The sequence below is a fragment of the Cupressus sempervirens genome, chromosome 10 (assembly GCF_028749045.1).
Source record: "Cupressus sempervirens isolate cs-2001-9-10 chromosome 10, ASM2874904v1, whole genome shotgun sequence".
Lineage (NCBI taxonomy): Eukaryota > Viridiplantae > Streptophyta > Pinopsida > Cupressales > Cupressaceae > Cupressus > Cupressus sempervirens.
The window spans coordinates 811,100,869-811,128,190 of NC_143127.1; the positions used below are offsets into that span (position 1 = coordinate 811,100,869).

At 33.4% G+C, this 27,322-nt stretch overlaps 1 pseudogene; it reads left to right on the forward strand.

Moving 5' to 3' along the window:
* The window catches only part of LOC149536408 (SNF1-related protein kinase regulatory subunit gamma-1 pseudogene), a 168,982-nt pseudogene extending 141,931 nt beyond the window's left edge, over window positions 1–27,051 (forward strand).
* The last annotated feature ends 271 nt before the right edge of the window (window positions 27,052–27,322 follow it).

Below are 27,322 nucleotides of genomic sequence, written 5' to 3' on the forward strand. Positions count from 1 at the left end.
TAATAGAACCAACAAAAGCCTCCTCGTGAACAATCACATTTATCTTCAACAGAGAAAATTTTGGTACGTTGCAGGACAAATACTAAACCTTGGAGTTGATCCCAAAATATTTTCTTTTCAAGAGAGGAATTGTGCAATGGATTCCTTCCATTGACCTCATGTAGAATGATTGCCCAACACTAATTTAATTTTGTTCAAAAAATACTAAATAAAGCATTTTATTCCTTATGATTTAAATTGATTACATTTGATATAAAATATATTAGAACTTTATTAATTTTTTATGTTTTAATTGGTTGATTGAAACATCACCATTTATTTATTCCCAAATAAGCTTTATTAGTTTTCTGAAGTCTCCATTTTTTTCTCCAATGCCATGCAATTTCTCAAAAATGAACACAAGTCTTATACTATTTTTTGAGCCCCAAATCGTTTCTTAGCTAATAAATTCCATTTCTTCTCAATGTTTTCTGTGGCCAAAAATTCTATTTAAAAAAAAGTCTTGAGCAACATGTATTAATTATTTATACAATTGAAACTTGTGAATGTTCTTGGCATACCTGCCTATGCAAAGAAGATGAATTTAAGCCTCTATTATCTGATTTGAGCATTGAATAGCTTGATCAAAAGCTAAATCAATTTCAGTTTCAGATTTGGTAATGTTTGTTCAAATTTATGAAGGAAATTTCCTTTTATATATATATAGATATTTCCTATAAAAAGTGATTCTGACAATGACAAGTGCACATAAATTCTCATAAATATTTGACAAATATACTACTTAGAGGGCTGAAAGTACACATAAGCAACATTGGATATGAGGAGTTTTCTTTTCTTTTGTGGAGGTCTCTCAAGGAACCTGTATCTTAATTAATTATAAATTAAAGTCTTGTCCTACCTCATTTTAAATTTGATTTACTTTAATACTACAATTCTATATCAATATTGAGCTTACTACTATTCTCCTTTATAAATGGAAGATGTAGTAATTTCTTTGGGAGCTTGATTAGTCCTTTTATTGCTTTCCCTTGCACTTGGAGATATTCATATTACCAAAAATAGTGGATGTCAGTGAATGTGCAAGTCCTAGTATTGTACATGTGAGAAGTTGTATAGACTATGAGCTAGCAATTCTATTGTAATTATGAATTGATTAATTATCTTATTATAATTAATTAGGAAAGCTTCAAGGCCAACTCAAGGAATTATTTTGAAGATACCTTATAAAGGAAAGATGCTTTCCTTTTTTGTAAAGTATTTTCTATATGTTCTTTGTAAAGTGTGAAAAGGAGCAAAGTGCTTGGTGAATGCGAGTAAGCAATCCAAGGGGTTATTGGATGTACCATTTGCAATCTGGTTACAAGATCAGAAGGAGCAAAATTTTGATTGACAGAACATAGAAAGAGGAAGGAGAAATAATATTCATTTCTATTATTTTGCAAAAAATAATATAGAGATCATTTGGACAATGGTTCATTGGTCTTGCCCCTGAAGCTATTTGGACAATGGGTCCATCTATCTTCTACAATTCCTAATAGGGATTTAAAGTCCCCTAATAGGGATAGATATGTATTGAATGTTATTATAGACTCCTAATAGGGTGCATCCTCTAATAAGGAATATTTATATCAGTACATCATCTTGTGGGTACCATCCCCACTAGGGTTTTCTCTCTGATCAAGGGTTTCCCTAGTTAACATATGTGATGTTATTATACATTAGTATCTTATTGTGGTTGCTGATTATATTACTTACATGGTTAAGTTTATTTAAGGTTTTTAATTGTGATATTAGTTGGATAATTGATTTACTCCCCACTCTCAGTTATATTGGTGGACTATATATTCTAACATCTCCTCCTAGCAGTTGGAAATCAGGACTGGCCCCCAAGGCTACATGAAATTCTCACTAACAGTTGGACAATGGTGGACCCTAATTTGACTCTCTTATTGTCAACTATTAGAATGGTAATGTCTCTTTGTGGCCCCTATAGAGTCTCCTCCATGATGTTGTTGGATCTGCAAATATCTTAGTCATCACCAAGATGCATGAGAGTCTCCTTCATCCTCTTCTAGGTTTTGTTGGGTATTAGTGGCTATATACTTGTAGGGAGGAGGTGCAAGACTCTGGTGGTGTTTGAGGCTTAGCTGGTGTGAGTTGTTTGGTTAGAGATGATCTCTTCAATGCTACCTCTTTGTTTCACACCAATGTCCATGCTAGATTCAAGTGGATATGTATTAGTCCTATTAGTCAACATCAAAGGGACATATTTATCATCATTTTCTATATCCTACCTTCTTCTTCCCTGTATACCATTCATAATGTAGAGAATGTGGGCCCATTCCTTGACTTGTATGAGTATATCTCCAAGTTTGCAGCTATGGGTGATATCATTTTACTAGGTGATTTTGATGCCCAGACCAAATATTTGTAGACTCCTATACATGACTATCATGCTAATTGGACTTTTACTTCTAAGACAAATCCTACTAGCCTAGGTCTTTAGTGCACCTCACAGGATTGTCAAGGGCTACTCTCTATTTACAATTGTCAACTCCTCTAGCTCTATGAGTCCTCTAACCTGGTGATTTTAAATAATCAAGCTTGGCCAAGCTTGGCAAAAACATTATTTTTGCTTAGTCTTCTTCTTGTCTTTGCTTTAGTATCAATTCATTGTAGCCTTAAGTAGATAAATAATACACTATATCATCAAAGTCTTACTTGGTCTTAATGCTTCTTTTAATATATACCATATAACTGAACCTTTCTCTAGGTACTCTTGTTATACTTTCTTTTCAAATCCTCTTCATCAATTAATCAAATGATAGCATTCTGACCAAAGTTATCAATTATCTTACCAACAAGTAGCAAGTTTGACATTAGTGACAAAATAATGATTGTTCCCATAATAGGTTTCATACTACAACAATATTCTTTGTCAATAATCTCCCTCTTTGGCATTAATGGGAAACCAATACCAACAATAATACCAAAAGAAACTTAATACATTTTATTGAAATCTCTCCCTATATTAGTATGTGTCCTTCCTCTGTATAGGTTATTGTTTGCTTTGCAATCTCTCTTCTTCCTCTTAAGATAAACTCTCTTCAAGATATTTAGTGTAAACTCTTCCTCTTTGTCAAATAAAAATCTCCCTCTTTGAAAACAATGTCAAATACTTGTCATCTATTCATGTAGATATCTACAATTTTGGATTTCTTGATAAGATTCTACATCTATCACCTTTCTTGTGACTATAAATCTTATGTTTAAGTTCCTTCCTTGCTTTAGGAAATTCCTAAAGTAAGATCCACTACATCAAGTTGTAAAGTATGTCATTCAACTTGGTTGATGCAGAACACTACTATTGCTTCTTTAAGTAGCTTGAGGTAGGGGTATCATCCCTATCTTACCTCTAAGATATTCATGAGTATCTTTAGGTAAAGACTTTGTAAATATATCAGCTATGTTTTCCTTTGTATCCACATATTCTATTCTCACTTCTTTTTTCATGAACCAATTCTCTCAAATAATGATATTTGATTGCAATGTGCTTTGTCTTTGCATGCATCATATGATTCTTAGATATGTTTATAGTACTTGTATTGTCATAGTAGATTACCAAAAGTGTAGTGATTTCTTCTTTCATTCCTTCAAGTAACTATTTGATCCATACCACATTTGTACAATTCATTGCAACAACCACATATTCAACTTCAATAGTAGATTTTGAAATACATTTCTATTTCTTGCTAGTCCAGGAAACCAATCTTTTTCCTAAGAAAAATGCTCCACCACCTATGCTTTTCCTATCATCAATGTTTCCATCCCAATCAGCATCTGTATATGTTCTCAATTCAACTTAACATTCTTCTTGTATTATAGACCATAGTCTTCTGTACCTTTTAAGTATCTCATAATCCTTTTACCAACCATTTTGCAAAAATCCCAATAGCTAGTGCAATGTCAGGTCTTCTATGAACTACATATTGTAAATCTCCAATCATAGACATGTACAATGTTTGATTTACCTCAATAGAATCATCAATTTTGGATAGTTTATGTCCTATTATCATGGGAGTACTAACGGGTCCTGAATTTTCCATACCAAAAATCTTCAAGGTTTCCTTTACATACTTGGATTGAGTAATGCAAATACCATATTTCATCTAATATACTTGTAATCCAACAAATAATTTTATTTCTGCAAATGTAGACATCTCAAATTCTTTCATCATTTAATTTGCAAATGTCTTACATAATGCATTTTGTCCTCCAAATATGATATCATCGACAAACATTCTAGCTAGTAAAATTCCTTTACCTTCTTTTGTCTTCAAATATAGATTGTTGCTGTCATCAGTCTTCTCAAAACCAATCTTCATATGATAATTATGTAGTCTTTCATACCATGCTCTGGGAGCTTGTTTTAAACCATATAAAGCTTTGTGCAATCTATACACCATGTTTTTATTGTTTGGATCAAAAAATCCTTTAAGTTTTTCAATGTAAACCTCCTTTTCCAGTGTACCATTCATAAATGCTAACTTAACATGCATTTGACAAACTTTGAATCCTTTATAAGAAAAATAAGAAAGCATAGTTCTTACTCCTTCCAATATTGCAACTGGGGAAAATGTCTCTCCATAGTCAATTCCCTCTTCTTGTGCATAACCTTTGTACACTAACCTTGGCTTATTCCTTATTACTTCACCATTCTCATCTAATTTTATTTTGTATACCCACTTTGTTCTAATAACATTCTTGTCCTTTGGTCTCAGTACTAGTGTCCAGGTTTTTTTCTTCTCAATCTATTCAATTTCATCATTCATGACTTCAATTTAGTCTTCATTCTCTAGTGTATCATTCACTATTTTACTTTCATGTATTCTTAAAAAACATGTTTCATTCCTTAATTGGTTCCTTATCATTGGTCCATCCTCTTTTTCTCCAATGATTTATTTACTAGCATGATGCCTTCTAACATATTTTGATAATCTTAGATTTGTTATTCTTTCTTCAAAATTAGGTCATTCATGAAATTCAATCTTAGGTTTATTGTGTACTTCTCTATTAGGTAACTCAACATTCCTTTCCTATAAACTAATCTTGGCATTAGAATGTACCTTAGCTTTTGACTATAACTTGACATCCATTGTATGTGACTCGACAATCATGAGTTCTTGTTGATCAAAAGCTTGGCTCACAAAATCATCAGCATCAACATATATGCCTTCATAGTAGTACATAAAGGTTTTTTAATTCCCAACTTCATTCTTTTTTTCATCTTCATTTATTTCTATATATTCATCAATTTTTCATATTTGCACTTTCCACAACTTTGTTAGTGTTAGTGTTTAATCACTTATAATCTTTACTTCTTGTTTCGAAATATCCTAAGAATATACCATTTTCACTTTTTTCAATTTTACCATTTCTATTGTCCTTAAGAATATAAATTTTTCTTCCAAATACTTCAAAATATTTGACATTGGTTGTGTATCCATACCATAATTCAAAAGGTGTGAAGTTTGTACCTTTCTTGACTTATACTTGGTTCAAGGTATAGATAGTTGTACTAGTAGCTTCTCTCCAGTATTTCAAAGCAACATTGTTCTCCATTATTAGTGTTCTAGCACAATCCCACAAATTTGTTTCCCCTTTTAACTATCCCATTTTGTGGAGGGGTTCTTGGTGCAGAAGTTTGTCTTTTGATTCCTTTGTCATTGCAAAAATTGTGGAATTCATTCAATGTTAACCCTCCACCTTTGTTAGTATCTCAATCATTTCAAGATTTTACCAATTTCCTTTTCAAAATTTTCCAGATACCACTTAAACATTTGAAAAGCATTAGCTTTTTCTCTAAAAAAATCACTGTCATCATTCTAGAGTAATCATCAAGGAATAGAATAAAATACTTGTCACCTTTGCATCTTTGTACATCAATTAGTCCACATAGATCTATATGAACTAATTCTAGAATTTATTTTGAAATATTAGTCTTACTCATAAAACTAGACTTTTTCATCTTACCTAACTGACATTGTTTACAAATCACATTATCAAGTTTCTTTCCTTTTGGAAAACCTCTAACTCTTTTCATCTTATTGGTACTAACCAAGTTGTCAAAATTTACATGACATTATGTTTTATGCTATAGCCACACATCATTAGATTGTACAACAAGACATGTTGCTTCATACATGTCACGATAAAATAGATTACCTCTTGTCTAATTGCCACTTCCAATGAGTTCTCCATCAACATCATAGATCTTAGCCTTCTTGTGTTCAAATTCAACTTTGCATCTTGAACTATTCAATTGTGATACACTCAATAGAATATAGTTAAGTCCTTCCACATAGTAAGCTCATTATCACACATGATCTTGTTTGTCAATCTTATTGATCTTTTACCTTTCACTGGACATGTTGCATCATTACCAAACCTATAATTATTTCTATTATAATTCTCAAGGGTTATGAACTTACTTTTTTCCCCAATCATGTGATGAGAACATCCATTGTCAATGATCCATCTATCACTTTTGGTTACATAAGATACTAATGCAATTGCTTCATCTTCATTTGAACCATCTTTCATAGAAACATAGACTATGTCTTCATCATGATCATCTAATTTATCATTAATTTTTTGTTCAGAAATGTAGCAAGCCTTCTTTCCCTTATCTTTATAACTTTTGTTACTATCATCTTTTCTACTTCTATATTTATTTTCATTTTTGTTGTTTTTCTTCTTAGGACATCCTGCTGCAATATGAACAACTTCATTACAATTAAAATATATGATAGATAACTTACCTTTGTATTTTCCTTTACCTCTATGAAATCTCCTAGCCAACAATGCTTCCAATTCTTCTAGATCTTCATCATATGTTTCATTGTGACTAGCAACATGCTTGACCTTTTTCTCTCCTTTAGGTTCTTTGAGTGTTAGTTTAGCTTTGAAAGAAGAGTCAATATTTTCAAATTTGAAACTATAAAAATTTGAAAGTTCATAAGCAGTGAGTTTACCAACTAGTCCTTCAAGGGTTAGATCGATACTAGGAGTACAATTCAATACTTCTATAGTAGAGACTCTAATAACATAGATAGGCAAAAGGGTTCTCAACACTTTTCTAATCACAGTTTCATCTTCAATCTTTCCATTAGATCCTCTAATTGCACTTACAACATCCTTGATTCTTCCACAATACTGAACTATAGTTTCACCTTCTTGCATTTTCATATCATCAAATTTTCCTCTTAGACTTTCTACCTTGGCTCTCAACACATTTTGTCTCCTCCATAGATTTTTTGTAGAGTATCCCACATTTCTTTAGCATTAACACATTCTTTGATGTCATCAAACTCGGAATAGATTAGGGTAGATGCAATCTCCAACATTGCTTGATTGTGTTATTTCTTTTCTTTTAGTTGTTGTGCAGTAAGGGTTTCAACAACTTCAACATATTCAGTGGTCACAACTGACTATACAAAATCTCTAAGTCCTCCTAGATGCAGCTTCATCAAACTTAGCCATCCAAGAATTTGTTCCCTTTTTAGCTTGGGTACCTCATTTTTGTCTATCTTGATCTTTAGTTTCAAGTACCTTCAAATTTTTTACTCTCAAGCACCAAACCCTCTGATATCAATCATTGGAATAATTTAGAATAACTAAAAGGGTTGGGTGGGGGGAGTGAATCAATTATCCAAGGTGCAAATGTACATATAAAACTTTTTAGTACCCAACAAATACATGTGCATGCATTGATTAGATCATCCAATGACTCAAACCTTTGTATATTACTATCCTAGGTCAAATGAACTTTGTAGAAATGTGAACATGAAATATCACAAATTCAATCACACAATTTGGCACAAAGATTTAACATGGAATCCCAATTCGAGAAAAACTACCAGTAAAATGCTACCAATTTTCACTCTTTTGAAGTGAGCTCTGTAAGGAGAAAACCTTGGTAAAGGTTATAATGCACATTGTTAAATGTGATCTTGACTAAAATATTTCAATCACCCTATTAAAAGTGGGCCTTGTTAGAGGAATTTAGAATATTCTATTAGAATGGCACCCAATTAAAGGATTTACTCATGACTGTTAGGTCAACCTTAATCCAAAGTCTAGACTCATACAATTTCTAGAAAGCAGTAGTAGGACTTGATCCGATACCAAAACAACTCACTTGCAAATTTTAGATCTCTCATTCAACTCTCCATTTTGGTTGGCATTCATTCTCCTTCATCCTTCATTGCTTGCTCACCCTTCAAACCTTCAACTCCTTAAGCTTTCTTGCTTAGTATGCCAACTGTAGGTTCATTCCTTCTACCACCATATGAAGCAACACCTCTAGACTCCTTCTCTTTCTCACTCACATTTTTCTTCTAGCATTGTATCTCCTTAAATATAGAATTTTGATCTTTTTCCACTTAATCACAATCATCCATGTTAAGGTTAGGTTAGATTCATTAAATCCCTTCTTTCCATTATGTTACCTCTAGAAAATCCTCTTACAATCCTCTTCAAAATCATCTTGAAATGGTTATCTTGAATTTTGTGACACCAACTCATCAAGCTTATCTTCAACACACTTCAGATAATTCAAGAAATCAACTTATGTCAACTCAGATTCATCAAATCTTCATCAAAATCTTTATACTATTACTCAGCAATAACATGCTTCTAATGCTTGGTCAACACTAGGTTTCTTGGTATTAAATAAGTATTTCTCGATCAATACTGCCACTTTTCTAATGCTCGACACATACTATCTTTTTTCTTGGCTTGAACTAAATGCTTGGCTTGCACTGTTTGTTGAATTAGGCTTGGGAGATAAATTCTTTTTGCTTTGGCTTCTTTTTGTCTTTCCTTCAGTATCCTTTAATTATAGCCTTAAGTACATAAACAATATACTATATCATCAAAGCTTTACTTAGTCTTAGTGCTTCTTTTATACACCATATAACTCAACCTTTCTGTAGGTACTCTTGTTATCATTTATTTTCAAATCCTCTTCATCAATCAATTAAATGATAGCATTCTAACCAAAGTTAGCAATTATCTTACCAACAAGTAGCAGATTTGACATTAGTGACAAATAATGATTATTCTCATAATAGGTTTCATACTACAATAATCTTCTTTTTCAACATTATACCTCAGAGAGACCTTGTAGCTCAATGACCATAGCTTACAACTCTTATTCCCCTAGAGAGTGACCATGTTTCATCTTATCACCACTTTCTTCTCTTCCTCATCTCTTGCACATGGGACAAAGTGGCCATCCAGTGCTACCACCATTGCCAATCACTCTAGATATATGAGACCACATAGTAGTTACACTCGTCAACGACACCCTCCCAACATTTCTCGCTGGTAGTTTAGGGCACCTACTCTCCCTAGCATGCACCCTTCGGTGCATGGCTTCTTCTTATTTAGGAAGGACCCTTAGTCCTTGCCTAATTCTTGTTCTTATTGTGCTCCTTGCTTCTTCTTGTATTTCTTGTTTTTCTTGTTTTCTTTCTTTCCTTCGCACTGTTTGGTGTTCTTGCAGCTAGTGTTCTTTTATCTTGTATGCTTTTTAGTCCCATAGACCCTTGTGGTCTCTTGTTGGACATTAATAATTTTATCTTATCTTATGTAACAAAATCAAAATAATATATACTCAAAATATATCAAATCTATTCAATATATATATTGAACACACACACAAAAAAAAACTTATTAAACTCATATAAAGTATTTAAATCAACTTAAATTAAATTGTCAAATATTTAAAAAAAACCCTACCTTTATGATTTCACAAAAAACTAGATTTTATATTACAATCAAAAAATTAATTTAAAACATTTTTTAATTTTCTAATCTCTTGATTCCATATCTTTGTCCTTTAAAAAATTATGATTTCAATAATTTCTATTATAGAAATTGGTTGTTACTAAATTCTCTTAGTTTATAAGGAAGATATTTTTTATTTTTTTAATGTTCATTTAAAACCAAATTCATTTATATTTATATTTTTTACAATCTAAGTTATGTGAACTTGGGAACTGCCATAAGGTATTCCATTATCATTTGAAAAAATGATGAACAAAAGTAAAATTTACATAATTTCATAATTTAGATTATTCTTTAAAAAAATGAAAACTGAAATAATACAAGATATATTTATTCCCTTGAATAAATATAGTGTTGGAGAAGATGAAAGATCTTAGAACTGTGAACATACAATCATTGAAATGAGTTCATGGAGATCAAAAAAATGCTTGAACAATGCCATAACCATAATTCCTTTCATTATTGAACTAATGATCTTCCAAACTAATAGATGAAATTGAAGAAAAATAAGGGTTAGTTTAGGGATTAACTATTAAGAAAAAAATGTAAATGATTATGGAGTTCTGTATCAACCAGTTGAACATGGAAATGGAGAGGAAATGAATATAAAGTTGTAATAACTTAAGATGTTATAATGGATAACAAGAAAACAAATGAGGAAAAGGAAATGGATAATAGAGTTGAAGAAGTGAAGAGTAAAGTTCAAACTATGGAAGGAACTTTGCAGAGAATTGCTAAGCAAAGCTATAACACTCTAAAAGAATCAAATGAAAACATAAAAGTGCTCATAAAAAAACTTGAAGAACATAGGGATAGTAAGGAGGATGACCAATTTCCCAATGGTGGGAAGAATAAAACTCTAGAGTATGGTTCAAGAAAGAGAACCATATCCAACACAAAGAAAAAGGACATCCAGGAACCTGAGAAAGATCTTCCTGACCTAAAAGAGGTGGCTAGAAGAATCAATGAGCTAGAGATTTAGGCTACAGATATCCTAAGAGAAATTGCCTGAGCCTTTCTCTTCGCTTTTTGGGCTTGTCCTAGTTTTCTTTGCTCTACTTCCCTATTTTTCTTTTTTTTTTATGGGAGGTTGTTGTTTTTGTTAGTGGCTTTTATGCTAATTATATTTTAAGTGCTCTATCTATGTTTTTCTTTTACTTTTGTAGGGTTTCAGGGCCACATTAAAACTTATTTTCCTTAATCAAAAACTTAAGATGTGATAATATTCTTTAGTACAAGTTGAGATTTTACAACTTCATCTAAAAATTCATAGCTTCATAGGGTTCTAATGAACTCCACTCTAAAACTAGTAAATATCTAAACTCAAAATAAAATATCATATAGGAAATTTGTTAGTTATGAAAGATAGAGAGAACATAATAAGATTATATTTTCCTAAATAGCCATGATTCTATGGAGGGAGATTCATATCTTAGATCTATTAAACATCATTTGAAATAACCCCTAACCCACACATATTGATTATTATTAACATTTATATTGCATTGCATTAACAACCATTATTTGGGCAAAGTGGAAATAACTGATAACAACTTACATTTGGAGAGGGTTAAATTTAGATGGAATTTTGTCAAAGAGTATACATGACATCTGCATATTTTGCATACATGTCTAACAAGGAATTTCCAATGATCATAGATGACCACAAAAAAAATTGTCAATTATACTTTCATGGATGTTCATACTCAATATTAAAACTTCTATACTTTGATGGATGTTCATTCTCAATGTTAAAAGTTCTATTTTATCACATGTTGGGAGGATGTTAGGAGGATGTTGGTAAAGGTTGTGAGATTTGGTGTCATTCCGTCCAATTTTATTTTCTTCAAAATTTCAAAATTCTCAAATTAAATTTACTATTTTATAATTATTAAATTTATTTCATATTATAGTTTAGCAAAAAAAATTCTATAAAAAAATACTAGCCACTTGTTTTATCCTAATTTTATGCATTTAAAAAAAAAATTAAAAAATTTCTATGAATATTCATAGACTCGGTAGCAATTTGATAAGAGCAATTTTGACATAGGTTGCAACTATGATAGACATGTATGTAAAATTTGGATGCATAGAAAAAAGAATATAAACAGTATATTAAAATGTCAAAGTTGAGGTGAATTGCAGCAAATGTGACTCTATGGTGGGAGTTCAATCCATAATAGCTCATTGGCTATCACCAAACTTTTAATAAACTTTATAAAAGAAAAAATATTTAAAGAAAAATTTAATCATTGAGAGTTGAATTTAAAAAATAGAGACATGCACATTCACTCCCATTCCTCCCTATGATATTTATATCTAAACAATCCATTCTTGTTGGGCATTGAAATCGATAAATGGGTAGCATAATTTGGAGCATTGGAATTAACTTAAGTATTAGAGCATATCTCATCCTTAATATATCAATTATCAAAACAATAAGATTTTGAAATTGAAGACATACATATATTCTCTGAACCTGAAAAAAATTTAATAATAAACATTTAAAGTGACCATGGAATTGGTAAGGAGAGCTAGTTACATCTTATAAAATCAACTGCTAAATGTTTATGGTTTAAAAGATAGGTACCTTTACGACACTAGTGGTGATGAGATGCTCATTTCTTACAACAAAGTTGAAGAAGATGATGATAAAATAAATTATTCAATATGTATTACCAACACCTCCAGTGATCATTGTTGTTGTAAGATTGATGTGAATGATGAAACTTGCATGAATTTGTCATTTACTAAGACCAAAATTCAAGAGGTTCTTCAAGAAATTACCATCTTATTATATGATGAGGATGACAATGAAATTTATACAGGCAATAAAAAAGGGTTTGTACACATTTGGTCAAACTAAATGTGAATGAGAAAGTAATGGTTATTTTCAATTATAAGTATATTACCATGTTTATCCTTTTTCAAATTGGTTTTTCAGTGTTTGTATTGGAGTATTGAACATTTGTGTGGGACATTTATGAGTGAGGATTAATCAAGATTATCAAACTTGTCAATTTTAATTCAACCAAATTTGAAATTATCTCTCCTTTGTTTGCATTCTACATTTGCAATGCTACCCAAATTTGAGATTATCTTTCTCCTTTGTTTGCATTCTACATTTGCCATGCTACCTAGATTTGGGATTATGTTTCTCCTTTGTTTTCATCTACATTTGCAATGGTGTGATTTAATTATATTTTATTTATATCTAATATTTTATTTCATTGATTGCATGGTAGGCACCAAATGGTGTTTGTGGGGATGCTCTTATCACTTTTTCAATTAGTGAGGTACCTTTTTTGCATTCAACCGTGCAATTTTAGTGGAAGAAGGTTACCCAATATACATAATATGTTGCACTTTTGACAAAAGCATATTGTAATTGAATAGATTCTAAAGAAACAAAAGTAAGAAGAGACTAGAATTATATACGTAAAAGTTAAATAATAATTTATATTTATTTTACTTAAAAGAAAATCTTAAAGGAAAAAATTGTTAAATCCTTTTTTTTCAATATATTATAATGTAAGTATATATTTCTATCAATATAATCAATACACTTTGTTTAAGTACAATTGCTAGTGATTATTTTCAATTGTAAGTAGAGATGGTTGGACTCTCTACTGTTTGAAATGATTTGGTCCATATAATTTTTACAATATTTGAGATCAAATAATTGAAAAATCTAATAACATTCATTTGTACTTGTCCAAATAGTTTTTCATGAAGGTTCCTAGGAATTGGACTTCAAACATTAACAAAGAATATCTCAATATCTAAAAAGTAGGAAATACAAATTAAATTTGGATGTAATTTTACAAAACAAAATAATTTTTAAAGCTTTGAAATCATTGATTGTTTAAATAATGAATTGAAATATAAAATTCAATGTTGGATGTCAAACGTTTGATTTCACCATTAAATCTAATGTTCTCTTGACTAATGTTTAGTATTTTGTAGAAAACATTTGATAGAAAAATGATTTATTAACAACAATTTTGATTTTAAAAATAGATCAAAAGTTTGCACAAATACAAAATAACCAAGAAATGGAAAGTAGACATAAAACCCTTACATTTTATATAAAAATACCTAGAAAGAGAAAAAAATATGTGACTCTAACAAAAAATAAGATAATTATTTATGTTAGAAAAAAATGTACATAATTATTAGATGGCTTAAACATCACACTAACGCTTGATTTCTATGTTAGAAGTGTTAAATAGTCAAAGTTTTTTTTTTTTTTTGAAGTTAATTTCTTCCTTAGTGTGTAATGTTTAAGGGTGGCCCATAATTAAAGTGTAGGACAGATCATGGTTGAAATATGGAGTTCTTAGCAACTACATTTAAAAGATTGCTAAAAGATTGGTTGATGTATGAAATGTATGTAGATGTAAAATTTATATATAATGTGTACTATAGCTTGGTAATGGTATATTGGATGGTCATGGAAATAAAATAGTTTCATGTACACTCTAGCACAAGTGTTTAATATTTTTTGTTTAAAGATTGCTTAACAAATCCAAACCCTATGAGAGTTTTCCATGCAATTCTTTCTCTGACAAGTTTTGAAAAAATTGTTCTTTAGGTCACCATGAGAATAGTAGCATTCAAATTTCTTAGATGAAACTTAGTAAAAAAATTCTCTTCTATAGGAATATAGGCATGCACAAATTTTAAGGAGTGTATGCTTATGCATCTATACATGAGATGCTATTTATATTAGATTTTATGAATATCTTATGATGGTAAGATTGCTATCAATCTTATAATTGCCAATTGTAAAAGTGATCATGGGGTCATTAGTATTTTTGAAATTGTAACAGTCATAATTTAGAGTAGGTGTTATTGAATGAATTGTAAGAATTGTAATCATTGATTCAATATGTTAACGATGTAGCTTCAATTGTGTGCTGTGTGTATAATGATTGGGATAGTGATGACTTTGTTGATTGAGATAGAGCTCTTTGTTGAGCTCTCCCTTTTGCATCTCTTCTTGTCTTAGTAAAAATTACACCCCTCTTTTAGTAAAAAAGTATACCAGCCCATGAATAATTGAAGCTTATCATATTTACTTGAAATGAGACACTAATGATGTTACTCAATTAGATGTATATATATACACACACACACACACATATATATACACATATGTGTATGTATATATGTACACATATATATAGATACATACATACATACATATATATATATAGACATACATACATATATTTACATGTATATATACATGTCTATATATGTGTATACACACACACACACACACACATGTGTGTGTGTGTGTGTATTGATAAATTAATTATTATAATAACATTATTTACATCTAATTGAGAAACATCATTAATGTCTCATTTCAAGTAAATATGATAAGCCTCGAATATCCATGGGCTGCTATACTTTTTAATTAAAAGAGGGGTAAAAAATTTATCAAGACAAGAAGACATACAAAAGGAAGATAGCATAGAGGTCTATCCCAATCAACAAGGGCATCAATTTCATGAGATAATTTCGGGTTAATTTCTCCCTATCTGTAATATTCCAATCTTGCACATGATCAGAAGCCCATTTAGCCAAGAAATCCACAACTCTATTCCACTCTTGAGGGATGTAAGTAAATCAAGCAGATTCCAAAATTCTTCAAAAGAGAAGAGATTGATTAACAACTAAAGCTAGAGGCCAACGTACATCCTTAAGCTCTTACGAAGTAAGCAAGTTCACGACCACTTAGGAGTTAGACTCACATCCATGGGCTTCTATAATAACATATATTATAATATTAATTAATTAAGAAGACATAGGGTCATGGCCTTACCACATAATGTCATGCCCCTATCTGGGGTCTCTTCATTCATATTAAAGTCATGTTTGTATTGTTATTGGAAACATATGATATCACTCATAGTACTGGGATACATACATACACCAGAAACTATATTCTCCACCACAATGACTCATATATACCTATGACTATATCCTTTGATACTATCACAATAATATATTAATTTCCATCAAATGCATTCTAGGTATGTGGAATATTACTAATCAGTAATAATAAAGGATAAAGGATAATATTGCAAGTCCTAAAGTGCAAGTTTGAATCCATTATTTATATTAGAATTATCATTCAATTAGTTTGAATTGAGACAATAAAAATTATTATTACACTCTATCTAATTTGTATTCCTCAAAATACTATCAGAAGTAGGTTGATAGAGTTCAAATAATTGTATTGATTGAAATTATTATTCAAATCCATAACTTACATAAAAAACCAATCTAATGAGTAACAATGGTTTCTAGTAACAATGTCATGATACTTGATTAAAGATAATTTCTCTTTTCCTTGAGAGTCCCCATCCTTTTGAATAGCCTTTTCCACTTCATCCAACACAAGTTTAACATCCTCTTTTTTGAATGAAAATATCACCAAAGGTCTCCTTATTCCATATTTTCACTTTGTCTTTAACAAAGTAAATTTTCTTCACAATTTTGAACATTATCGAACCTTCCACCCTCACCCTCCACCACTTGGAGATCTCCAAAATTTGAATGTTCTAACCATATCCGCTCAAATCTATAAAGGGATATTTCTCTCAACTCCCAACGGTTCTGCGAACAAGGAGATCAGAAAATGATGACAACGAATTTTGGAAATTGAAGAAAGAGAGAAATTAAAATTGTTAAGTCAATACTAGAGAGCAATGCTCTATCTAATTTGACTTGGATAAGGTTCTTACCCCTTCTATGATTAGACCAAGTAAAAGGACCCCCCTTGAAGGTCCACATCTAGAACTTTTTGGTTAATAAATTTATAAGATCCATACACCCATTGAGGTGGGTCTGCATAGTAATGTCTCTAATGTAGGAGCATCCTTGGTTGGCTTGCAATCCTGCATGTTGTTGTGGTTTGACCTTGGAGTTGGAGGACAGTCAAAGAATGAAGTGTGACTTAGTAAATATTGAGTTGGTTTGGTTGACGTGTTAACCAAGTGACTCAGTTAATGAAGATGTCTGGTAATGCTTGGGGCACTCGGCAGATACTAGGAGCTCTGTTTGCACTAGGAGCTCAACAATAGTGTTGTCAGAGTCAACTCAGTCTATGAAGGGGCTTGGTTGCTTCAAGAGGACTTGACACATACTGGTGCTTGGTTAGTGAAGGGACTTTATTATGTCTAGTGGAATGCTGACACTCAACATGGTTTTCTCTGACACTCGATTTGGTCTTGGTCCCTATGGTGCCCGAGTTGTCTGTGAGTTGACTTTTAGCATTTAATTTGTGTATGGATATTTAGTTTGTGTTGTAGCCAACTTGTGGCTTATCCAAACATTTAATATAAGGGTTTATTTTAATTTGTAATGGACTAGGCCAACCTATGGCTTAGTTAGGTATAAGTAGAGGTGTTTTGCGAAGTCTTAAGGAGAAGGTAAATCATCTAGCTTGGAGAAGAGGATGAAGTGTAGGAGTAAATTTTGAGAAGGGTGTTGTCACAAAAGTTTGCACCCACGTCCAAATTTTTTACCTAAGGACAACCTTGTGAAACATGGAAACAACCTCCAAGCTATGGGACTTGAACTATGAGGTTGAGTCTCTAGAGAAGGCCAAATTCCTTTACGATTAGGGTGCACCTAACTACTCTTGGAGAGGAAAAGGGAGAAAGAATGCATATAAGAAAATCTACCTATTCTAACCTAAAGGGGTGATGCACCAAAATAGAGTGTTCAAACCAATCTCTTCCCATACATGCACTATTGAACCATCATGATACCAAAAGATATACACATTCAAACTTGCTTTAATCTAAAAATCATATATAGATTAGAAAACCCAAATGAATGACACAAGGAAAGAGAGGATTCACTTATATACCATTCATAGGCCAAAAGAGATACAATCATGGAAGATTACAGATATCTAAAATACACTAATGAGAGGAAAATAGTTATTGCACTTTATATTAGTGGTTGAAGGAGATAAGGTAGAATGTCATATAGTTCAGAGGAAAAGGGAATTTAAACATGAAATTGTAGAGCAATATCAGGGAAGTTAGAGAAGAGTCGACCAGAACAAAATCTACAAAAATTGCCTTTATAGTTCAGGCATAACTGAGATATCCTCTAACTAAAGTTACTCCACAACCACCTCCATTAAGTCTTACAGAGAATAATCATGGAGATCTGAAGAAAATCTGATCTGAGCATAGATCCAGATGCAATGATATATGATCTTTGTTGAAACGAGGCTCTGAGAAGACAGAAATGATGCCATTAAATTATCTGACCAAGTAGATAGATCAACTAGGGTGGTGGAGTGTTCTCCTAGGATTAGCAATCATTCAAGGGTGGTTGGCATTGATCACAAGGATCAGATCGCACAACAAAACTCAATTTTCCCTGTTTTTAGCTCGTGAATCAGCAAAGTCAATAGGTCAACCTAACTCTGTCACTAGGATGAGCGATGTGGGCTAGTAGTTTCATTTTATTTGTCCACCCTGCAAGGTCTCCACATGGTTGACCAACATCTTCTTTACTAACTGTGCTACCTCCTTAAAATCCTGACCGTGACAGTCACATAACCACTAGCTCATTTGTTAATACCTTAACCGTAATGTATTTCCCCAGGCCCGCAAGGACACCTATCCCTCAGGCACTTCCCCACATTTGTTAACTTCCTTGTAACTTCATAATGTGGGAAAGCCCTGATTGTTGATCTCTGTGAGATCAGCGATCATGAAAGACCCCCATATTACTGCATTTTCTCTTCAAAATTTTGGGCCGATGAAACACTCGGCATCTAACTCAACCTGACCCGGCCCTAACTGGCATCACCCTGGAGACCCACACAAGAAAGTGGTCCCACAAAGACATGTGGAAGCAAGGCACTTGCCCGCATTATTTAATTTCCTTGCATCTTATTAATGTGGGGAAGCACCAACCCTTGATCTTCTTTAAATCTATGGTGATCATAAAATCATGCTGGACTGCATACCTAGTTAGCTAGATGGGCCAATGAAATGCCTCCATTGTACTCCGACTCACTTAACAACTGCCACCAAGGATGAGTCGTCATCACCTTCTAAGAAAGGTGGGCCCACTAGCCACGCATCACAAAAGGGCATGCCAACATTGTTTAACATCCTTGCAACTTCATCTTGCGAGCATGCACTAGCCACTGATCTGATTGCATCAGACAATGGATCTTGCTACTGAATAGAATATCACCTTTTCAAACCAACGTGTTCTAACAAGTGCCACAAAAAAAATATTTATTCCTCTTGAGGAGAGCAGGCCTAGGATGTCACATCATCCCACGCGTTGCAAGGGCGCATACTTGCACTCCTTAACTACCTCACATCTTCATATTGTGGGCATGCACCAGCCATTGATCTCGGTAGATGTAACGGTGGAAGGTACAACTGGGAACATGGGATGTCATGGGACATGTGTCCCAAAGTGGCATGCCCGCATTGTCAGAAAGCCTAACAAAAGACAAAATGCAAGAATGCGGGAACCAATCAAACTGCCAACTCACCCTGCCACCTTTTACACCCTATCTACAGCTGCTCAAAGAAGATGGACCCACCTACCACGTGGCCAAAAAGCACTTACTTGCATTGTCAGGAAGTTTGACAGAACTTTGAATGTGGGAAAGCGAGCGCCAATAGAATCGCCAGTTGGATAACCTTCCTCCTTTCTGCAGCCCACAAGAAGAACTTGGACCCACTGATTCACATGTTGCAAAGGGGCTTCCCCGCATTACGCAAAGGTAGTGCATTTTCAAAATGCGAGAAAGCACCCACTATAGATTTGTGCTAGATTTGATGGCGCAGAAAGTGCAGGCCAGCAAAAAACATATTTAGGAAATAAGAAAATACAATAAGGTTTTATCATTTTATTTTTTTGATATTTCCAAGCCATTTAAATAATATAAAAGTGGGGGAGAGGCTGTTGGGTGGGATTAAGCATTCGAATTCAAATTTTTTCGCGAGAGGCAAAAAATGGATAACAAAGGGCTAGTAACTAAGGCTTGGTAAACCAAGAGATTTCTTGGTGGGCTTGCGAGCACAATTTGAGATTTTCTTGAGGTTTTCTGCCATAGTTTGGATCTGGACTAGTTGGGATTAGTGTGGAGTTGGATCTTGAGGGATCTTGTTGAACTATTTTTTAATTTCTTTTTGTATTTTTCCCTAACCCGAAAGGTCATGCAATCGGACATATTGCATGTAAATAGTTGATTTATGAATAAAGTGTTGTGATTTGGTATCAGATCTTGCACTTGTATTTTGTTTCCATTGTGTAGTTATTTGCAAGGATCTGGATTACCTCTACAAGGGGTACCTTTGGATTCTTGTTGCATCAAGTGGTATCAAAGCACAGTTGTTCTTGAGTGTGTAGACCAAGCGTCGAAGTTGAGGCAGTTTGCACTAGGACTTCGGTGAAGGCTGGAAGATAAGGTTGATCTCATGGAGCTGTTCGATCTTTTGGATTTATGGATTCATTACTTTGGGTTTGCAAAGGATCTTAGAAGATGCCTCCAAGAAGATTGGACCCTAGGGCAATTGATGATCTTAGTGATGTTGTGGAGGAAAGGATCTCAGAGAAGATTAAAGCAAAATTCTGATATGAGATTGCATTGATGAAGAGTGACATGATTACCAAAATTGTAAGTGTTATAGGTGGTGTATCTTGGATATGAGGAAGTTTCTGAAAACTTTTAAGTTTCTAGATCGAGTGGTGAGCACATAATTGATTGTGTGAAGAGAAATATGAGAAATAGGGTTGGTTAGTTTGCTAGACCTAGATCTCAATTAAAACTAAAGCATAAGATGGAGGTTTCTAATTTCTTGGGTACTTTGAATCCTGAAGATCTGATTAATTAGATTGGTGAATGTGAACACTACTTTCAGTTAGAGGATATTGGAGATCCACTTAGAGTAACGTTGGCATAAATGGAATTAAAAGGGCATGCTACTCTTTGGTGGAAAGAAATGCAAAGAAACAGAGAGGAGGAAGGTGAAATGAAGATCGCTAGATGGAGGTTGATGGTAACTAAGTTGAAGGCTAAGTTCATTCCTACTGATTATGGACTTGATTTATTCAAGAGGTTATAGAATTTGAAGCAGAAAGATATGACTATGAAAGATTATATCAAGGAGTTCTACAAGTTGACTATTCGCTCTGGGTATAGAGAATTGTCAAAGGAGAAGGTAGCTAGGTGCATTAATTGTTTGAGATTCAATATCCAAGATGAGGATGGTATATTGAAGATTGATTCAATTGAGGATGCTTATCAATATGCCCTAAAGATAGAAGATAAGTTGAAGAGGAAAAATAAAGGTAACTCTAGAGGGAAGGAGAAGTAGGATAGCTCAATAAAAGCTAAACTGAGTGAAGAAGATGAACCATAACCTATTGACTAGACGACAAGGATATGCAAAGGTTATTTTCTACACATTTGGAGAAGTAGGACATATATTTTATGAATGTCCAAAGGTTGACGACAAAAGAGTTGTTGTGAATGAGGTTGAAGGTAATGCCAGTCAACCTAAGCAAGGAGAGAGTTTGCTAGCTCAATGAGTACTGGTTGGTCAAAGGACACTAGATTCTTGTGAGAGGACTAGTTTGTTTAGGACTCGTTGTAAGTCTGGTGGTAAAGTCTACAATATGATTATGGATGGTGGTAGCATTGACAGCCTTGTTGCTAAGGAGATGGTTCAAAAACTCAGTTTGAAAAGAATGAAACATCCTTATCCTTATAGGGTTGGTTGGTTGCAATGTGAACATGCTTTAGAAGTGAGGGAGCAATGCCTTGTTGATTTCTAGATTGGAAAGTATAAGGATCAAGTGTTTTCTGATATTGTCGACATGAACATTTGTCATGTGTTGCTTAGTATACCTTGGTATTATGATTGCAGGGTTGTGCATGATTATGTCAAGAATTTGTTTTCCATTGTGAAAGGTGGTAGAAAGAATTCCCTAATTCTTTTACAAAATGAAGAGCTCGGTAGGAGGAACCTGAGTTTTGCTAGCCGAGTTGGGTTAAAGGATTCTAGTAAGGTTGGAGATCAGCATAGAAAGTAGACTTGTAGTACACTGTAGATGGATGTGAAGAAGTAGAAGAAGATCAAGGGAAAGAGTGTACAAGTTGAGCACTTAGAGGATATGTATGTGAAGAACCAATTTGGCATTTATGTGTTGAATCCCAAAAGATGTTCTTCTAGCTACTGAAAACTCTGATGTAGAAGCATCCTTGGTGGGCTTGCATTCCTGCATGTTGGTGTGGTTTGACCTTGGAGTTGGAGGACTTGGTCAAAGAATGAAGTGTGAATCAATTGATATTGAGTTGGTTTGGTTGTTGTGTTAACCAAGTAACTTTGTTAATGAAGATGTTTGCCGATACTTGGGGCACTTAGCAAATACAGGGAGCTCGGTTTGCACTGGGAGCTTGACAGTAGTGTTTCCCGAGTTAGCTTCGTCTATGAAGGGGCTTGGCTACTTTTGGAGGACTCAACACATACTGGTGCTTGGTTAGTGAAGGAACTCGATTATGTCTAGTGCAATGCTAACACTCAGCATGGTTTTCTCTAACACTCGGTTTGATCTTGGTCCCTGTGGTGCCCGAGTTGTTTGTGAGATGACTTTTAGCATTTAATTTGTGTATGGGTATTTTATTTATGTTGTAGCCAACTTGTGTCTTATGTAAACATTTAATGTAAGGTTTTATTTTAATTTGTAATGGGCTAAGCTTACTTGTGGCTTAGTTGGGTATAAGTAGGGGTATTTTGTGGAGTCTTGAGGAGAAGGTAGATCATCCAACTTGGAGAAGAGGATGAAGTGTACGAGAAAATTTTGAGAAGGGCTAGTAGCACAGGCTTGATAAACCAGGAGATTGCTTGGTGGGCTTGCAAGCACAAGTTGAGATTTCCTCGAGGTTTTTTGCCATAGTGTGGATTTAAACTGGTTGGGATTAGTGTGGAGTTGGATCTTGATGAGGGATCTTGTTGAACTGCTTTGTAATTTCTTTTTGTATTTGGAACTAACTAATAAGACCTTACAATCGAGCATATTACATGGAAACAGTTTATTTATGAATAAAGTGTTGTGATTTGTTATCAAATCTTGCCTTGGTGTTATGTTTCCACTATGTAGTTATTTGTTAGGATCCAGATTACCTCTAGTAGGGGTACCTTTGGATCCTTGTTGCATTAGTCTCTCATCTTATCACTCACATTAATAGGAGAATTGAAGTTCCCCCTAACAAGCCAAGGCTCATTAAGTAAGAACTTTGTAAGATCTCCAAGCCTTTCCTAGAAACCCAAACTATCATTTTTAGTATTGGGTGCATATATATTTGGAAGAATCGAGAGATATTTTTCTCTAATGTGAGTAAACTTAGTACAACTAATGTTATTTTTAGAAAAATGACCTCACCTTGAATAAGGAAGTCATTCCAAAACACAAACAAAAACACCTGAAGCTCCCCTCGAGTCACAACCAACCACTTTCCCATTTTTGAATAAAGAGAGCATTTCCATTTGTCTTTAGACATTTTAGTTTCTTGAATCATAACAACATCTAGTTTGTAGTCCCAAATAACATTCCTCAGCACATGTTTTTGTGATGCGCGTTCAAACACCTTACATTCCAAGACATAATCTTCATTTAGAATGTGGCGAGAAGATTTCTCGGATGGTTTTTTTGTTTTTCATCCACAATGTCTTGTTTTCTTGCAAACTCCCTTGCCTCCTTTTTTGATTTTGTACATGTCCAAGCTTCTTACACAAGAATTAAAAAAATGGGGTGACTTTGTCAACAAAGGCTGGCACTTACTATTTAGTCTTCAAAGGAGCTCAAAAAAGATAGATTCAGCCTCTTAGAATCTTTGCACTCCATATCTCTGCAAGAAAAGTTGGGTGCAAGAACATAAGACACCTCTTATGACAAAAGGGGCCCCTGATAATCATTGACGAGATCCTTATTTTCGACAAACTTCACTACGCTTGCTCTTGTTAACTTTGGTATCAAAATGTGAATCTTTTTCTCCCATAGGTTACAAAGATTTTAATAGATAAAAATTGTTCTATTTTAACTTGGTCACCCTTTTCAAATGGTTGTGCACCATGTTTTCAATAACTGCACAAGTTTTATAATTGCTTCCATATTATTTATTTTACTCTTTGATTAATGATTGTATTGAAAATTATACCAAACAAATCTATCCTTAAAATAAAACAAAAATATGATTCCAATCATTCAAAGTCAACTGGTGTTACTATCTGAAACCAAAATGTAAATGGTACAAATTTGAATTCAAAAAAACAAAATTAAATACATTAGTACTTATTATTAATCATTAATATAGATAGCTTAAATATATTTGGTATAACAAAATTAATCCAATAGCGAACTTGAAATGGTGCAAAAACTTAAATTTTCAAGTAATCAATATTAATATCAACATTTCAATCTCAGAAGGCCTTTAATGTCATCTTTCAATTAGAATTATACTTTCAATCATTCAAGGACAATTGGTGTTACTATCTGAAACAAAAATTAAATGATACAAATTTGAAATTCAAATAAACAAGATTAAATACATTAATACATATTCTTAATCATTAATATAAATTACTTAAATTAAACAAAATTAAGCAAATACCAAACTTACTATTAAAAAAAAAAAAAATTATTTTAACAGTATAAATACCAATATTTCAGAATGCCCTAGTGCCATCTTTCAACTAGAAATTTTATATAATAAAAGATTTCCTCTTAATATGTTTAGATGCCTTTGAAAATCAGCTATATTACACTTGTTCAAGAAATAGAATACAACCAACAAGAATGTTGAATGTTTAGATGGGTACCAATGGAAAGACGAATGAATCTAAATACTACAAAATTATGCATTTCGGCTTTCCTAACTATACATCCTCATTGAATTTCTCAAATGAGTTCATTGATTTCCCAGGTAGTTGGTTATGCATCTTTTTTAAACTTTGGCCATCTCTCCTCTTACCACTACCAGTTCTTTAAGACACTCTTGTAAGTCAACTTGTAAACTTTTGATGGTATTCTCCTTACCTGCAAGCTATATATAAAATATATCATAGCATTAGTATTCATTATCTAGAAGAAACATAATGATCTTCAAAAGTAAGCATAATGTTCTTTTGACATTCTAAATATAATAATGCTCTTCAAAAGTAAGTATAATCTTCTTTTGACGTTCTAAATAGAAACAATTGAAAGCATGAAAACACATACTTGATTTTCCAAGTCTTTCTCTTTCTGATTTGAGCTACTGAGGCTACCTTGTAGGCTTTCAATGTTACTTCTCAAAACCTCTTGACCCCTTACCAAAATTGTACATTCAGCTCGAAGTTGTTCTATATCAATTGCATTGGAAAATAACTTTTCCCTTAGAATCTTGACAAGCAAATTTTTTGCTCTTAGTTCATGTTGAACTTGTTTGAACCCCTCCTCATTCTGAAATAGCAATCAAATATTATTAGTTGATAGTAAAAGTACCTCTTAGTTATCAAGACAAAGTAGCTGAGATACTAAATGTTACTGATAATAGAAGAAAGAGTACATAAAAATAGAGATGGCAAAGTCTAAATGAACCATCCTTATACCAACAATATTGGAACCAAACATATACATAAGCTCTAACCTAAAATTCTGAGTTTGTCATCATATCTAGCATTAGAGTTTGAAGATGTACGATAAAACTTGAAGAAATAAGAACATGGGAGAAGGAGAAATAAAGGTAATTAGACAGTAGTTTAATGGGGGTCTATAGTTTTATTTTTCAGTATGTTGCCTGACTTTTGGTCACCCATCATTTTTCAATGTCAAGTCAGTCTGGTGTCTAGGTCTAAGTCCTTCATAGGTAGGCCATCCTTGTCGGGTTTCCCTTTCTCTTGACCTCTCATTTATTTGCCAGGTGGGTTGGTTTAAGTGTTGTCATGTCGGGTAGGTGATAGCTCCTAGTCCGGCAAGGATATCATGTTTTATTGATGATCTTCTTAGATGAAGGATATACAAATCTTTGTTATTTCAGAGATTCATGAAGCAGTATGTGCAATCCAGAAAGACATTTAGTTACTAAGGGCTCTGCAAATTTGGAAGATCTCCAGTGGTAGAGATCAATTCAGATGCCAGTCTTGCTGAAGTGGTCGAATTGCTTGCCAAGAACAAGATATTGAGTGCACCAGTAAGGGATATAAATGCGCCAGATGATGCAACTTGGATTGACAAGTATATCGAGATTGTTGAGTTTGTAGGAATCTCTGCGTGGTTACTTCAATGGTCTCAAGTGTTTGGAATAAACTCATATCCTAAAGCTGATGCTGTAAAGGGAGGTCACTTCTTTGAAATGTTGACATCCTCAAAATTCTATGGGGAGACAAAGGTCAAAGACATATCAGGATCCTTCCGTTGGGCTCCATTCCTACCTGTACAGCCATCTGACTCATTTTTTACAATGCTTCTCTTGCTTTCGAAGTATAGGATGAAGAGCCTCCCTGTGGTTCACATAGGTGAGGGAAAGATTGAAAAAATTGTTACACAGTCTGCTGTAGTGCATATGCTTCCTAAGTGTGTCAGACTCCCTTGGTTTGAGACCTGGGGAAACAACACACTTTCAGAACTTGGCCTTCCAGTAATGAAACCGGATCAAATGGTCAAGTTGATTGAAGATCAACCTGTTCTCCAAGCATTCAAATTGATGAGTGAAAAGCGTGTAGGAGGGCTTCCAATTATTGAGAAAGAAGGAAAGAAAGTTGTGGGGAACATAAGTTTAAGGGACATCCAGTTTTTGCTGATGGCCCCTGAGATATATAAAGAATTCAGATCGGTTACAGCAAAGATCTTCTGTACGACAGTTAGATCTCACCTCTGGTTAAAGCAAGAGGCATCATCTCCCTTGGAACACGTGATCACGTGCGAAAAGACTGATACTATTGAAAATGTCATATTGAAGTTGGATAATGCAAGAATTCAAAGGATCTATGTTGTTGATAGTCATGGAAATTTAGAAGGTGTTGTAACTCTGCGGGATATTATATCAACATTTGTTCAGGAACCTCCTGGATACTTCGGAGATTTCTTATATCAGGTGGTGCCATTACCCAGGAATAGCACTGTGTGAAGATTTCTTTGTATATAATATTGTAGATCTGGTAAAGAGGGAATATCATACCCAAGACAGACCACGGTCACAGACTGCCCGTGTTTGCAGTTATAGGGTTCTTGAATTCATTAAAAACTTTAAACGGGAAGCATATGATCTGTTGGTTGTATCTTTCAGACCTTACCATGACAAAAATGAGATGACATTATCTGTCATTGATCAGCTCAAGATGGAAACAAACATTGGACAACATAGTGGTGAAAAAGAAACAAATGATTACTCAACCTTTGAAAGATGATGAAGGTAACACAAAAG